Below are 16,952 nucleotides of genomic sequence, written 5' to 3' on the forward strand. Positions count from 1 at the left end.
GATGCAAAGGATCTGTACTCAGAAAACTATGAAATACTCATGAAAGAAACTGAAGAAGACACAAAGAAATGGAAAAACGTTCCATGCTCATGGATTGGAAGAACAAACATTGTGAAGATGTCAATGCTACCTAGAGCAATCTACACATTCAATGCAATCCCCATCAAAATACCATCCACTTTTTTCAAAGAAATGGAACAAATCATCTTAAAATTTGTATGGAACCAGAAAAGACCCCGCATAGCCAGAGGAATGTTGAAAAAGAAAAGCAAAGCTGGCGGCATCACAATTCCGGACTTCCAGCTCTATTACAAAGCTGTCATCATCAAGACAGTATGGTACTGGCACAAAAACAGACACATAGATCAATGGAACAGAATAGAGAGCCCAGAAATGGACCCTCAACTCTATGATCAACTAATCTTTGACAAAGCAGGAAAGAATGTCCAATGGAACAAAGACAGTCTCTTCAACAAATGGTGTTGGGAAAATTAGACAGCCACATGCAGAAGAATGAAACTGGACCATTTCCTTACACCACACACAAAAATAGACTCAAATGGTTGAAAGACCTAATGTGAGACAGGAGTCCATCAAAATCCTAAAGGAGAACACAGGCAGCAACCTCTTCGACCTCAGCCACAGCAACTTCTCCTAGAAACATCGCAAGGCAAGGCAAGGGAAGCAAGAGCAAAAATGAACTATTGGGACTTCATCAAGATAAAAAGCTTTTGCAAAGCAAAGGAAACAGTCAACAAAACCAAAAGACAACCGACAGAATGGGAGAAGATATTTGCAAATGACATAGCAGATAAAGGGCTAGTATCCAAAATCTATAAAGAACTTATCAAACTCAACACCCAAAGAACAAAGAATCCAATCAAGAAGTGGGCAGAAGACATGAACAGACATCTTTCCAAAGAAGACATCCAAGTGGCCAACAGACACATGAAAAAGTGCTCAACATCGCTCGGCTTCAGGGAAATCCAAATCAAAACCTCAATGAGATACCACCTCACACCAGTCAGAATGGCTAAAATTAACAAGTCAGGAAAGGACAGCTGTTGGTGGGGATGCGGAGAAAGGGGAACCCTCCTACACTGCTGGTGGGAATGCAAGCTGGTGCAGCCACTCTGGAAAACAGTATGGAGGTTCCTCAAAAAGTTGAAAATAGAGCTACCATATGATCCAGCAATTGCACTACTGGGTATTTACCCCAAAGATACAAAAGTAGGGATCCGAAAGGGTACGTGCACCCCAATGTTTACAGCAGCAATGTCCACAATAGCCAAACTGTGGAAAGAGCCAAGATGTCCATAGACAGATGAATGGATAAAGAAGATGTGGTATATATATATACAATGGAATATTATGCAGCCATCAAAAGGAATGAGATCTTGCCATATGCAATGACGTGGATGGAACTGGAGGGTATTATGCTGAGCAAAATAAGTCAAAGACAAAGACATGTATCATATGACCTCACTGATATGAGGAATTCTTAATCTCAGGAAACAAACTGAGGGTTGCTAGAGTGGGGGGTGGGGTGGGAGGGATGGGGTGACTGGGTGATAGACAGTGGAAAGGGTATGTGCTATGGTGAGCGCTGTGAATTGTGTAAGACTGTTGAATCACAGACCTGTACCTCTGAAACAAATAATGCAATATATGTTAAGAAAAAAAAAAAAAAAGAAGATAGCAGGAGGGGAAGAATGAAGGGGGAGAAATCGGAGGGGTAGACGAACCATGAGAGAGGATGGACTCTGAAAAACAAACTGAGGGTTCTAGAGGGCAGGGGGGTGAGGATGGGTTAGCCTGGTGATGGGTATTGAGGAGGGCACGTTCTGCATGGAGCACTGCGTGTTATGCACAAACAATGAATCATGGAACACTACATCTAAAACTAATGATGTAATGTATGGGGATTAACATAACAATAAAAAATTAAAACAACAACAACAACACTAAGCAAAGGTATACTCAGCATTTTAAAGTTAAGTATGCCAGCAATGATGCCTAAGAATTATTCAGCACCAAAATGAGAACTGGGGAGGGCATTTGATATTTTGTTACAAATTATCCTGTTCCCTAATCTCCAGAGACAGGAGGCCAACAGTGAACACAATCTAATTAGGAGGCAGTAGGACGTGTATCTTCCTTGGAAAAAGAACAACTAATTACAAACTAAAGACAATCAAAGATAATAATATTATTGTCTGAGTATTATTATTCACTGAATATTTTTTTTTTTTAAGATTTTATTTATTTATTTGACAGAGACACAGCGAGATAGGGAACACAAGCAGGGGGAGTAGGAGAGGGAGAAGCAGGTTTCCTGCGGAGCAGGGAGCCCGATGCGGGGCTCGATCCCAGAACCCTGGGATCATGACCTGAGCCGAAGGCAGACGCTTAACGACTGAGCCACCCAGGCGCCCCTATTCACTGAATATTATTAAACACCTTCTGAAAGTCCAATATGTTCAGAGTAGGACCCAAGTTTTCATGTGACATGGAAATGCAAAACATAAAGGAAAAGAAGAATGAGTTGTTGTTGTTGTTGTTGTTTTAAATCAATTTGGGTAAAACAAGAAGAAAGCTAAACCCCAGACTTCAAAGTACCCAAATGACTGCCAATGTCATTGAAGACTGATCAGGGCATGTTGAAAAGACAGGAGCAAACAAAACCACTGGGATCATGAAGCAACTACAGCTCTGCCAACAAACCAGTAAAAACATACTTTTCCGACACAAAGGGCACCGAACCAAAGGCACAGAACATGGATCCTTGTTTGCAAGAAGAGAAATAAGAGGAAACAAGCTGGCAGCAGGAACTTCCTGCACCAAATCAGCTTCCAGAAGCAGAAAAATAGAATTAAAGGAAGAATCACATGGACAAATTATATTTGCTGGCATTGTTCTGTCTCAATGGCAGTGGGAAAAAGAAATTTAAATTGTTAACAAAGAAATGTTTAAAAATCAGCCTTTTTTCACTCGCTGAGAAGTAAAGGATAAATAAATTTATACATCAGATAGCCTGGCACATCATCTTGCTTCTTTCCCCCAAAAAAAACATCCAGAAATAAAACATAAAACGTATATGTAAGTAGAAATCAACAGCTCTTTTATATGTAAACAACACAAATTAGAAGATACAATTGCAGACAAGGCACCATGTAAAACAGCAATAATAAATATAAATTGTCTTGAAATAGCAAGAAATATGTAAGAACTTTAGGAGGAGTATTTTTAAGTTCTTCCAGGGGAGGGGAGAAGAAAATGTAAACACATGAAAGGCATTCCAAGTTGCTGAGTATGAAGAATCAACATCATAATATAATTGTCTCTAAATATATCTAAAATAGCACTCAACCAATTTGTTTTAGGAACCTGGTATGCTGATCCTAAATTTTATAGGGAACCAGAGGTAAATAAGAATAGCCAACAAAAATCTAAAGTAACTGAATTATATGATGAAAGCAACTCAATAAAAAACGGGCAAAGATTTTAACAGACACTTCATAGAGGATATTCAAATGGACAATATGAACATGACAAAATATTTAGCCTCATTAGTCATCAGTAAAATGCACAATAAAACCACCATGTGATACCATCATATACCCACCCAGTATGTCGAAAATTAAAAAGACTGACTTTGAAATGATTCTGAGGATTAGAGTAACTAGAACTCTCACCCATGTTTGGGAGAGTGTCAAAGAGTACGACAACCTTGGGCGGACTGGGGGGAGGGGTGTTCTTAAAAAGCCAAAAACCTACCCTATGACTGAGCCATTTCATACACTTATGTATCCCGTCCCCACAGAAAAAGGAAAAGAAAACATACAGGCAACAAAATGAGCTGTGCGATAATGCTCAAAAAAGGCTAAAACTGCAAGCAGCCCAGGTCCTGAGAAATTGGTAAGTAAATGAACCAAATGTGGCATATTCACACAACAGAATACCACTCATCAATAAAAAAAACAAGCTACAGATCCACGAACAACATGCTTAAGTCTCAAAAACAATTATGCTCCTGAAAAAAGCCTTCTGCAACAGAATGCACACTTTATGGAGTCAGAACAGTGGTGGTCTCTGTGGGAGTGGGGCTGGGGGCTGACGGGCAAGAGGCATGAAGGAATTTTCTGGGGTGACGGTAATGTTCTGTATCTTGATAACAATTTGCGTTGCATAAGCATATGCATTTGTCAAACCCCAGTGAATTTCACTGTATGTAAATTTTGGCTCAAAATTTTAAAAAAATACTGTAAGCAAATGCTAAACTCTAGTTAATGATGAGGCAATGCTAAACTATTTGGGGGAAGTATACTGACGTCTTCAATTTACTTTGACATGCATCAAAAAATATGATGAATTAGTGTACAGAAGGATGAATAGATGGATAGATAGGTGTTAAAACAAGGTTAGTAAAATGTTAAGGGTCTAATCCATGTGGTGGGTAGATGGGTGTTCATCGTAAAATAATCTCAACACTGCCACATGTTTGAAAATCTTTTTAATAAAATGTTGAAAACAGTGTAAAGAAACTAAAACAATGATGAAGACTTGCCCCATAGCATGCTGAAATTTATGTTCCATATTAACTTTAACATAAATAAAAAATAAGATCAACAGAACAGAGTAGAAAATTTCTATTCAGAAATAGAACGCCCAAAACATGAAAATTAAGTGCTGTCCAAGGAGTATTAAATTTCAGCTACACATGATGAATAGGTTCAAGAGATCTGTTGTAAAACACTATGCCTCTTGTTAACAATACTGCACTGTGCACTTAAAAATGTGTTAAGAGGGGGCACCTGGGTGGCTCAGTTGGTTGAGCGTCTGCCTTCGGCTCAGGTCATGATCCCGGGGTCCTGGCATCCAGCCCCCCCCAACCCCCACCCCCATCCTATCTCGGTCCTATCGGGCTCCTGCTCAGTGGGGAGCCTGCTTCTTTCTCCCTCTGGCCCTCCCCCTGCTTGTGTCCTCTCTCTCTTTCTCTCTCTTTTTCCCTCTCTATCAAAAATAAATAAATAAAATCTTCTAAAAAATGTGTTAAGAGGGTAGATCTCATGTTAGGTGTTCTTACACAATCAAAAAATTATGTACTAAAAAAAACATAGGAAAATTCTTCTTTAACACCAGAGGGGGAAAGTCCTTTCCAACCATGACCAAATGCCAAAAGTTATAACAATACTAATGAATTCAACCACATAAAAGTCAGCACTCTTAGAGGAAAACTATAATAAACTCAAACACAGATGACAAACTGGGAGGAAATTATAATATATCACACAGTTAATTTCTCCAATAAATAAGCAGCTCATAGATATAATGTTGGCAACCTGATAGGAAAAACAAAAACAAAAAAAACACAGAGAAATGATATGAACAGACAATTCACAGAAAAGGAAAGACAAATGGTTTTTAAACCCATGAAAATATCCTCAACCTCAAACACAATAATTGAAAAAAATGTATCTTTGTGTAGTTTTAATTTGCATTTCTATCAGAAGTGAAAAAAGAATGCTATAGAGCGTATAATTCACTTTCAACAGGACAGAAAGAATGAGCACACACACACACATACATAACAACACATATAAAAATGTGTTTGTACATATTTTTTAAAGCTCCAGAGAGGAACACAAGAAATAATAACATGGATTGCTTGTTCAGAGTGACAGGGAGATTTTTTTCACAGTATACCCTTTTATACTTTTTAAATTTTTAATCATGTAGTTGAACTACCTACTAAAGAATTAGACTTAAAACAGAAAAAAGAATTCTACTGCAAACAAAGGCAGCAGAGTGGGAGACACCGTGGGTGCCAGCCAAACTCTGCTACTAATTAACTGTGTGAACTTGGGCCAGTCCCTTGGAATTGCTGACACTTCTGGTTGCATTAATCTCAGAAAGATTCTCATCCCTCCTCTTGTTCTATAGAAGAGGAAACAGAAACACAAATTAAATGGCTTAGCAACATCACATGCGGTCCCTTTATGGGCAGAGCCACAAAAGCTGTCCATGTGTCCATTTCTTCTTGTCTGAGATGGGAGTCCTGTCATCAAGAGATGAAAAGACAAGCCACGAATGCTGGCGGAGAGTATCTGTAAATCACACAACTGACAGTGGACGTGGATCCAGAGTGCATACAGAACTCTCAAAATCCAACAACAAGAAAACAAGCATCTAAAAAGATGCTCAACATCTTTAGCCATCAGGGAAAAGAAAATTAAAAACCACAGCAAGATACCACTGCGCATCTTTAGAATGGCTAAAACTTACCAAAACAAAAAAAGGACAACACCAGATAGTGGAAAGAATACGACACAATTTGAATCCTTACGCGCTGCTGGTGTATAAAATGCAAGAGGGGGTGCCTGGGTGGCTCAGATGGTTAAGCATCTGCCTTCAGCTCAGGTCATGGTCCCAGGGTCCTGGGATCGAGTCCCGCATCAGGCTCCCTGCTCAGCGGGGAGCCTGCCTCTCTCTCTCTCTGTCTCTTATGAATAAATAAATAAAATCTTTAAAAAAATAAAAATAATAAAAAATAAAAAATAAATAAAATGCAAGAGGGTACAACGCTTTAGAAAACAGTTTGGCAGGGGCACCCGGGTGGCTCAGTCAATTAAGCATCCAACTCTTGGTTTCAGCTCAGGTCATGATTTCAGGGTCGGGAGATCGAGCCCCAAGGCCGGCTCCTCACTCAGCACATAGACGGCTTGAGATTCTCTCTCTCCTCTCCCTCTGCCCCTCCCCATCACTTTCTCTCTCTCTTTCTCTCTCTAAAATAAGTAAATACATAAAATATATTTTTTTAAAGTTTGGCAGTTTCTTATAAAGTTAAACATATGCTTACCATATAACTCAAAAACCTGTACACAAATGTCTATAGCACTTTTATTCAGAATCACCAAAAAGCTACAGAAAGAACCCAAGTTATCTTTCAACTATCAATGGAATACTATGTAGCTCTAAGGGGAACAAACTACTGATACATGCAACAACCTGGACGGATCTCAAAGCTATACTGTTGAGTGAAAGCAGCCAATCTCAAAAGGCTACATAAGGCATAATCCCATTCACGTGCCTTTCTGGGAAATGCAAAATTGGAGGAATGGAGAAGACATCGGTGGTTGCTAGGAGTTCTGGCAGGGGGAGACTTGACTAAAAGGGGAAGCATGAGGAAATCTGGGGTGCACTAGGATTGCTCTGTTTCGTGATTGTCGTGGTAGCTGCCCAACCCTATGCATCTGTGAAATGCACAGAATTCTATACTACAAAGAGCAGATTTTACTCTGCGCAAATTAAAACTGAATTTTTTTAAACGGAGTCCTGATTCACCAGATCTCTATGGCTCTTTCCATCTCTAAAAATATAAAGATTCTTTCCTTTTCAGAGGATAACAATTCACTCCCAAAGACTAGTAGGGATTTGTAGTGACCAAAAAAAAAAAAAAAATTATCATTTTTCTTTTGGAAAAAAAAAAAAAGAAAACCAGAATAACTATGAAATTCACAAAGCAAAGACAATGTGGAGAAAAGCCTGAAAAGGATGTCAAAATAATGGTTCAAAATTTCATCTCATCTGGGAGTGCTAGACAAATAGAAAAGTAGAGCCAGTCCCAAATTTCACTGTTTAAAGTTTGTTAACGTATTCCAAAATTCTTTTTTAGGTAAAGGTGGAATCATTGGTTGGACAGAGTCTGGATCTCTCTCTACATATCCTTTTGCCTCCTGAAAGCATGTTCTTGTGACACTGGATTGTCTAGAGAGACACCATCCTTCGAGTCATTCCTTGTTTAGTTCTGCTTTTCTGTTCTATCAGCTTCACCTAAAAGACCCTTTATACAGTGTTTCGTACCTTTTTAGAGTTATATACCCCTTTGAGAATCTGATTTAAGCTCTGACCACCTTTGCAAGAACTTTAAAAAACTGAATCCATAAACACCCCATACACACAATTCTGGTTACAATGTCAGGGGCTCAAGGATTCCCTGCATCTTGTGGACTCCAGGATCCCAGGCATGTGGAACACAGGATCCTGTGGGGAATCCTGGCTTCGAGTCCTGGCTCACTGTCTAATTTAGGAAGGCAAGTTCCCAAGAGGCTAATAAGGTTGTGGCCATGGGGTGGATAAACAAGGAGTGCTTTCAGCTCCTCTGATGGTTCAACATCTCCCCTCCATCACTCAGAGAGCTCTGGAAACCTCAGCCCATTGTAGAAATGTAAGGTATCATTTTCATGTCATTACACTGTGTCCCTGCTACTCCCGGCGATAAGCCAAACCTTTTTTATTGCTGAGATATAAAAAAAAAAAAAATGCCAGGGGAAAAATAGAACGGCATTTATTTATGTTATTGTAAGCTTTTAAAAGTGATTTCCCCTGAATAGGCTATTTTCTTCTTTTCTGCCTGGCTATTACCATGTTTATCTTCTGGTTGTAAAATATATGTTTGCCATTTGTCTGAAGAAGAGTGCAACCCTCTCCAATCCATCACACAGCCCTACTCTCACCAACCCTCACAACTCCCCAGGAAAACAATTGCCTGATTAAACAAGCACATCCAAGATCTAGTGTCCTCAGGATATGCAGGGAGCTTTCAGCCCAGAGTGCACCCCCCACCAAATGCAATAAGCATCATCTGACACACAGGGCAAAGAGCGAGATGAAATAGCAGTTTTCAAAGGAGAATCACCTACTTCATGACCAGCAGCTTTTGTTAATTCTATTTTCCAAGCAATTATGTGAACTAATTTCTGGAAGATGATTCTTTCAGCCTGATGATTCAGTGAAATGAAAACCAGAGAGAGAGACACAGACAAAGAGAAAAAGGGAATCATCAGGTGATTGTTCTCCTGACCAGAACTCAACCTACATAATCTGTGGGCTCCACTGAAGCAGTTATTGGGGGTAAAGTGCCCACTGATCATTTATTTTAAAATATTCATGGTCAAATTAGCAAAACTGCAGTCCACAGCTTCTGCAAGTCCTGTGACCCAGATTTCAGTATGAGAAGCAGAGCTGGGTTAAATCCTATCTGCTACAGAGAAAACATCCACAGCCTTGACACACTGTGACTTGAGATGCAAGTCACCCATCATCTCAAGCTCAGTTTGCTCATCTGTAAAATGGGAAAAAAACAGAAATTGCCTTATATGGTTTTTATAATATATATTATGTAATTATGTATACATGTAACATATGTAATTATATATGTTATATATAGTACGTATACACACATTATATATATACACACATACTCACACATGTACACACATATGCATACTTATATATATATGCACACACATATATGTATATATACACGTATATACAGAAAGATACCAATTATAAACTTTTTTAACTCCTGTTAATTCATTCCTTAGCCATTGTATGATTGCCTGGGCTTATAAGGCTTGATCTAATCACTGTCCCTGGTTGCAGTGTTTGTGGATTTTAGGAGTTATGTCACTTAGCTTTTAAGACCCTCACAAATGCCAAAAAACCTTCCAGGTATTTTGTCCAACCTTAATTATGTCCAACTCTTACTCCTCTGGAAGGCAGGGATAGCAGCTCTCATTGCATGGCTGAGTCTCTACTGCACTAGGGTCAGAACTTTGGTGACTGGACCAAGGTCCACACAACTCGAGAGTTGCTGAGCTGCCACTCACACTTCAAGCAAAGCCCATATTCATTCTGTCTGCTACACTTCCCCATCATCATGAACACCAGGCAAGAGGTTACCCCTGGATTCATCCAAGGAGAAGGTTTAAACCACCCAGACCTTGAAGACGGGTAGCATGCCCCTCAGACTGTCTTGTTCCAATACAGTTTGCTTCACCCAGGCACTGGAGAGGAACTAAATTGCCAGCAACCAGGGTCAGGTACTCCAGCCTACTACTCACCCAAGACTGCACCTCACTCAAACCAACACTGGTATGAACATCACAAAGCCTATCCAGGGACCTTGGCCAGGTGAGAAACCCTGCCACAGAGACCCAGAACAGAGTCCTGGGTGTTAGTTATTATTGCCAGAGCCAAAATGCCATGCTGCCAATTCTCTGTACTGACCATCCACTCCCTCCTTGAATCCCTCCAATCTAACGTCACCGAATTCCACCTCAAAGGAATTGTTTTGACATTAATTTTTTTCAGAACTACTCACAGTTTTTGTCATTAACTGACTTTCTCTCTCTCATCTCAGTTTTTATGATCCTGTTATATGCTTGTCTAGCTTTCTCTTTCCCAGGTCTCTAAATTCTATGACAGTGGTCTCTACAATTAGTCCTAGGCCTTCTGATCTGCTTACTTTTCCCTCCACATTTACTTCTTGGAAAAAATTGTCCTTCCTCATGACCACCCAAATTTCCTCTTTGGTCTCCCAAATTTCTGCTTCAATACTTTCACAATCCCAAAAGCTCATGCCCACATATCCCACCTATCTCATTACCTCCAACTCAACATTTCAAAGCCAAACCTTCCACAGTCCTCCCCAAACGTTTTCTTTCTCAATACCCCCATTCGTTAACAAAGACAAACTTCTTTCAGCTTCAGAATTTTTAATTTTCCCTGTCTTTTGCCCCTTGTATTTAATCAGCTGTATGTTTAATCAATTGCTTTTTTGACATGTTTTCCCCCTCATTCTCTCTTCTCCTTCCTTCTGGAACTCTAGATAAATTTATGATATTACCATTTTAACGTGTCTTCCCTGTCCTTCCTTCCATATATTTAAACTCTGAGCTGCCCTAAGTGATTTTTGAAAGCTCTGCCTTCCAGCTCACTCATTCTCTCTACAGCTGTGTCTAATCTGTCTACTCAACATCCGATGTTTTTACTTTCAGTTGTTTTATTTCATTTCTAGTATATATACTTCATTACCTTTAATATCTGCAAGGGCAATTATGTTCACTGTCCCTCCTTACTGATTCCTTTTTCTATTTATTAAGTTCACTAAACTTATGGTCTGATTATTCCAATACTAAAGACTTCCTGGGTCTGACTCTGCCATTAGAGACTCTTGCTGACTCTCACTCATGGCAGCTTATTATGAGGGGCACTCTGCACACTTGTGTCTTTAAACCAAAGCAGTCTCCAGATATTGCCAAGTAACTGCTGAGAGGTAAAATGGCTTCTGGTTGAGAACTACTGTGTGAGACAAATGTAGTACATGCTCTGAAAACCCCCTGGAAATGCCTCTACCCTGTCAGGCCCTCCTCAATAACCCTGACCCACATTTGTTTCTCTGTCACTATGTAACTAACTTGTAATATCATATTGTAATCTGAGAGGTCAAAATGTGCAAATTAGAACAGTGGAGATTATCATCCTATTATTCCACATTTAAGAAATCTACTTCAGAATCATTTTATTTTTCATCTCACCTAGTTTAGCATTGGGTATTGTCAGGAGCTCCAAAAATATTTCTCTGAGGTGACCAAAGGGAAATTTCAATTCAATGCTTTTGAAATTTTGGGTCAAAATGATCAGCACATGTCCATTGACTGAGATGATTCAGCAAGTGGGGGTAGGAGTATGAAAAAATCAAATTAGTTCTTTGCTTTGATTAACTCTATTAAGTATCTACCATATGGTCAGCCTTAAACACCCAATTTTTAATAATTTCATTGATAATTCTAAAAGTGCAAATTAATAATACTATATTTGAGCTACTTAAAAAACCTCATGTGTTATTTGGCTGGCTTTTAAACTTGAATCAAATTTTAAATAGCCTTCAGAAGTGTGAGGAATACTTTTTTCTTGCAAAGAAGACAAGCTGGCTGATGAAAATCAGTGGCTTTAGGTCACTCAGCAGTAATTAATCAAGAGATATTTGAATAAAAGTCATTAAATGGCTTATCACACAAGACATGATTAAGACATAATGATTATCAGTAAGCATAAATGTGAATAAATGGTCTAAAAATGTCAGTGACATGCAGTTAAATTCTAGGAACAGCACTTAGGTACACTGCCCATCTGTATCTATATTTATACTGGCAATATAAATTTGACTTTAGAAAATCCAAAAACTATGCTAATATTTAAATAGGGAATTATGCTTATTTTTGTGCTTTAAGTTACATCAGACTTTTCAGAGCATATTTGATCACACTTCTCTTTCAACTTCTGTTACAGAGAAAATGATTCCCTAACACTAGACTTGAAGTATTTGTGTTAGTCACACACATTTCCAATAGTTTTCATTTTTTCAGAATGTCATGTCCTCAGCACTGAGTTCTCAAATGTTAGCAGGTATTTGTGGCATTTGAGTTGGAGCAGCTTACACTTCAGTACACATCCATCGTGGCTTAATTCCTTATCCACACAATACCCAACCTCCTAATGATCATTTCCACGTATCCATTTGTTTGGTGTCACAGACGAAACAAATCTCTTTGACTGCTTTTTTCTCTCTTTGACCTGATGCTCCAGTATCACACTCACAAGCAAAGGAAAAGAATGGCATTGTGGGAGAGGGAAGAAAAATGAGGATCGTCTCTGCTGAAACATGTCATGATTGTATTAGAACCAAAGGTAGGAGACATCCAAAATTACACGCAATTCCACCACCAATTAAAGAATTTAAGCTGGAATCTCCTTATTTGTATCCTGTGGCCATCTCACTTGCAGACCTCTCTTATCCTGGGTCACTACCATGCTCTGATACATTATCTGCACAGCACTGCACCTCTCTAGATTTGAGCCTCTGTCTCTCTGTGACTGTATTTGAACTGAGTTCTTAAATACCATCAGATAGCGCAGTGCTGATTGGATCTACCCAGGCTGCCCTTCCCAAAATTGAGACTCATGAGCATCTCTAGACCTGTGCATGTCCTGATTTCCGCGGATTACCATCTCGGGGGAAAGCTAGTGCAAGAGAAGCAACACTGAGGTTAATGTTCTGTGAGCCTATCCATGTTAGTCTTGTTTCACTTATAATATCTGCAGTAAAGGAAGACCAAGGAATCCCTTAGCTTGGTGGAGGTGCCTGCATTTTTTGTCCCCACATTTTTGCCCCCACATTTCCACTTCCTACACCTCATCTGCCTGCTTCAGTCAGACCTGATGTGAGTTCATGATCATTCTTCTCCCTCCAAATTTTTGGGGAATTTCACAGATCCTACTATAGGAGCTCAAGAAAAGGCAAGTCAATTGCATTGCTTATCTATCTTGAAAACTGACTCATTTCTAGAACTCGGATTCTGCCGTGTTCATTGGTTAAACCAAATCATAAATCCCAATGTCCTAGCTCATCCCTTTGGTCTCAGACGTTATCTTAAATACCAGACTCTATTCTAGTTCTAATATTTGTCTACCATTTTCTCCAGGGGCTGCTGTCCAGTCTGAGCCCAGCAAGAACTGAGGACCACAGTCTGTCCCTAATCCCATCCCAGCCCAACTGTGTTTCCTGCCAGCCAAGACTTTTCCCTCTCCCTATGTCTAGGAGACCCGGGTATACCCTGGCTCTACCACTTGCTAGGTTATCTGGCAATCTACCTCTTGAATGCAGACTTAGTATGTGGAATATTAATAACCATTCTGACAACATGGTTTTATTTCTAAAATCATATACCAAATAACATATTTGAAATGCTAGTTCAGGACCTAGCACATAACTGGAGCTGAATAAGTGGCATTTTTATATTCCTGGCTAAATATACCTACATTAATAGGAGAGCACTTTCTAAAGGACCAATGCATACTCCTAATGAAGGTTTCTCAAACTTTAATGTGTGAAAGACTGATTATGGAGCTTGTTAAATTGCAGTTTTCTGCCTATTAGGAGTTTCATTTGGTAATTCTACATGGAACCCAGGGACCTGCACTTTAGACCACCATCCCCATGTCCTTTTTTTTTTTTATTTATTTATTTTTTTTTTTTAGATTTTATTTATTTGACAGAGAGAGACACAGCAAGAGAGGGAACACAAGCAGGGGGAGTGGGAGAGGGAGAAGCAGGCTCCCCGCGGAGCAGGGAGCCCGATGTGGGGCTCGATCCCAGGACGCTGGGATCATGACCTGAGCCGAAGGCAGACGCTTTACGACTGAGTCACCCAGGCGCCCCCCATCCCCATGTCCTTTTGATGTATGTGGCCATCGTGTGGGATCAGGAGGTCTAAGAGGGGCAATTTCCTGCCTCGCCAAGGAATGAGAGGGCCTAAAAAGGCAGTGATGATCACAGATATCGGCAGTGGCTTTTATCTGTTCACCTTTTCCGTACTTCCTCAAATCAACACCCTCCTCCCCACCCATACTCTTCCGCTGTGCTATGCTTATGCTCTAAACACTGAACACCTGGAACTGTCTGGAATTTCCCATTTCCTGCTGCATTACCCACATTTCTGAGACCCCACTGCTTGCCCTTCCCAGAGCAGGGTCCTGCCTCATGGGCCCCTCCTGGTCCCTCCAGGCCCCCTCACCTCACAGAAGCAGGCTTCATGCCCATGAGCCTTATGCACATCTGGGCCACATTAATTGAATCCTTGGTGATGTGACCATAGGTGCCTCTGTGAATGCAAATTAGAGAATACAGCTCAGGCGTTTGTTTCCAGTATTTTATACAACTTCCAGGACAAATAAGTGGAGCCCTTGCCTGTCTGCTCTATGCCACAAAAATCAATCTGCCTTACTTATGTGGGTTCCATTTATAGCTACCTCTTTTCTCTCATTGGGTTTGAATGCTATTTAAACCTATTACTGAGCTCTTTTCCCATTCCTATGAAGTCCTGTCCCTCTGTCAGATGCTAGCTCGGGGCACTCATCGGCCAACATCATCCTGTCCAGAGTCAGCCAATCTATATTCTCATCACAGCTCCAGTCCTTTTTATTTTTGTGACCTTGAAGAAATTCTTTACCCACTCAGAAAGTGTGTGTTCTCATATATAAATAGAAATACTGTATCATCGACTTGTCATAAGGATTAAATAGAGATGTAAAGTAGTCATGGGCGCTTGGAATATAGTAAGTGCTTAATGAAAGTTCTTTCCTCCTTCCTCCCCACTGGGTAAGGACCATACCATACATACTGCTTTTATTTCCCACCTTTTAGAAGTTCTGTATCCTCTCAGATTATAAAGGAAAGAGACATCTTTCCAATTAAAAGGAGGGCCAGAGTGCCTTGAAAAAGTAACTCAACTTGTCTGAGCTCATCTGTTCATGAGCACACTGGCAGGAAGAATACCTCAGAGGGACTGTTGAGGAACAGCTGGCCTCAGAGGGACTGTTGGGAAAATCCAGCATGTTTAACCTCTGGCAAAGAGCCTAACCAAGTATCAGGTCAAGTAGGTGCTCAATACATGCTAACTTCATCCCTGATCCCCTGAGACCAGAGCTCTAACTCTGTCTACCATTCCCACCATGATGCCCCATGTTTCAGAATTACTCCCCTTCCCAAACAAGAAAATTAAGTTTCCCTTCTTTCAGTGTAGCAGCTGAAGGAGGTATTAGAAGAAAAGAAATCTGGTGAAACAGATGTGTAGCATGTTATCAGTCAAGTTCTTTTAACCTCCCAAGGGTATAAGTATTATAAGAGGGGAATTTGTTTGCCCAAAGAAAGCTACCACTGGAGACACGGCCAGGCATGCGAGGGAGGACTGTCTTGGCAGTTCCTCCCAAGGGTTCTCCTTCCTCATCTCCTTCTTCCCCTTACACTGCATGCTCCAGGTACATACTTCTGCTCTGCGCTGGGCAAGCCCTCTCCCGACCAAACTTTGTTTTAGTTTCCTCGTTTCTTATAAACAAAGCTGCTCTCAATTTCTGCTTTCCTGGGCAGCTGCTCAATAAACAAAACAAAACAAATTAAAAACAAAACCTAGTAAGGTCAATTCCTTGCCTGAGGGTCAACAGAAAGCAGGGTGGGGCGTTACTTCTCAGTAAGGCTGAAGTTTGAAAACAAAATACCCAGCTCTCTCCCATTAGTACTCTTCTGACTCACCAAATGCTTTTTATAGTTTACGAGCAAGCACTCATGTTGAACCACACGGTATGTGTGGTTCAGGCAAACCTGAGTGCCTGCTCAACTGTATAAAGAAAAGAACACATGGGTGAACAGCTGATAAATATTTGTAGTTTGTTTATGTGCAGCAGAAGTAAGCCTGAAGCACAGGTAGAGGGAAAACAGCATACGTGGACCTTTCTGCAGTTTGACTCCAATTGATTTTTTTTTAAGATTTTATCTATTTATTTCAGAGCGAGAGAGGGAGAGAGAGAGAGCACAAGAGTGGGGTGAAGGGCAGAGGGAGAAGCAGGCTCCCCGCTGAGCAGGGAGCCCGACGTGGAACTCCATCAGGGGACTCCGGGATCATGACCTGAGCCAAAGGCAGACGCTTCACCGACTGAGCCACCCAGGAGCCCTGACTCAAATTGATTTTAACTTGGTAAGAGAACGCAAGAGTTCCTTTAAAGATTTCACATATATATGGATAGATGATACACAGATAGACAGACAGGCAGACTTGGGATATACACAGAGACAGTAACAGAGAGATATACAGAGATAGAGAGAGAGAGAGAGAGAGATTTGCAGACTTCAGTCCACACCACTTTGTTCTTCCCGATGTTTACCTCACCTGAAATGCCCTCCCTCTTCACTCCCATGTACTCAGAGCCTAATTATCATTCAAATCTTGGAGTGAGAAGTAGTGGAGATGAACACTGTGCCAACTTGGAAATAAGATGACGTTTCAGCACTTCTTTTCAATTTCATAATTTCACTAATTAAATTCCTGCCTCCCTGTGCTCTATGTTAAGTAAGATGCCATCGCTGCAAGCTCTCCACGACCTGGCCCACTGCATCACAGCCTCCCTTCCATGCCACCCCCTCTTCAAGACTATCCTTCCCACCAGGGGCAGCGATCACTTTGCTACCACGTCTGTCACCCTCACCTGCACAGTGGTGGAACCCAGGAAGGTATCACTGGGTAGCCATGAGGGTGATGAAAAGAACACAGTTC

The sequence above is a fragment of the Mirounga angustirostris genome, unplaced genomic scaffold (genome assembly GCF_029215605.1).
Source record: "Mirounga angustirostris isolate CCGP_5_RB_7025 unplaced genomic scaffold, mMirAng1.0.hap1 SCAF_11, whole genome shotgun sequence".
NCBI classification, from domain to species: domain Eukaryota; kingdom Metazoa; phylum Chordata; class Mammalia; order Carnivora; family Phocidae; genus Mirounga; species Mirounga angustirostris.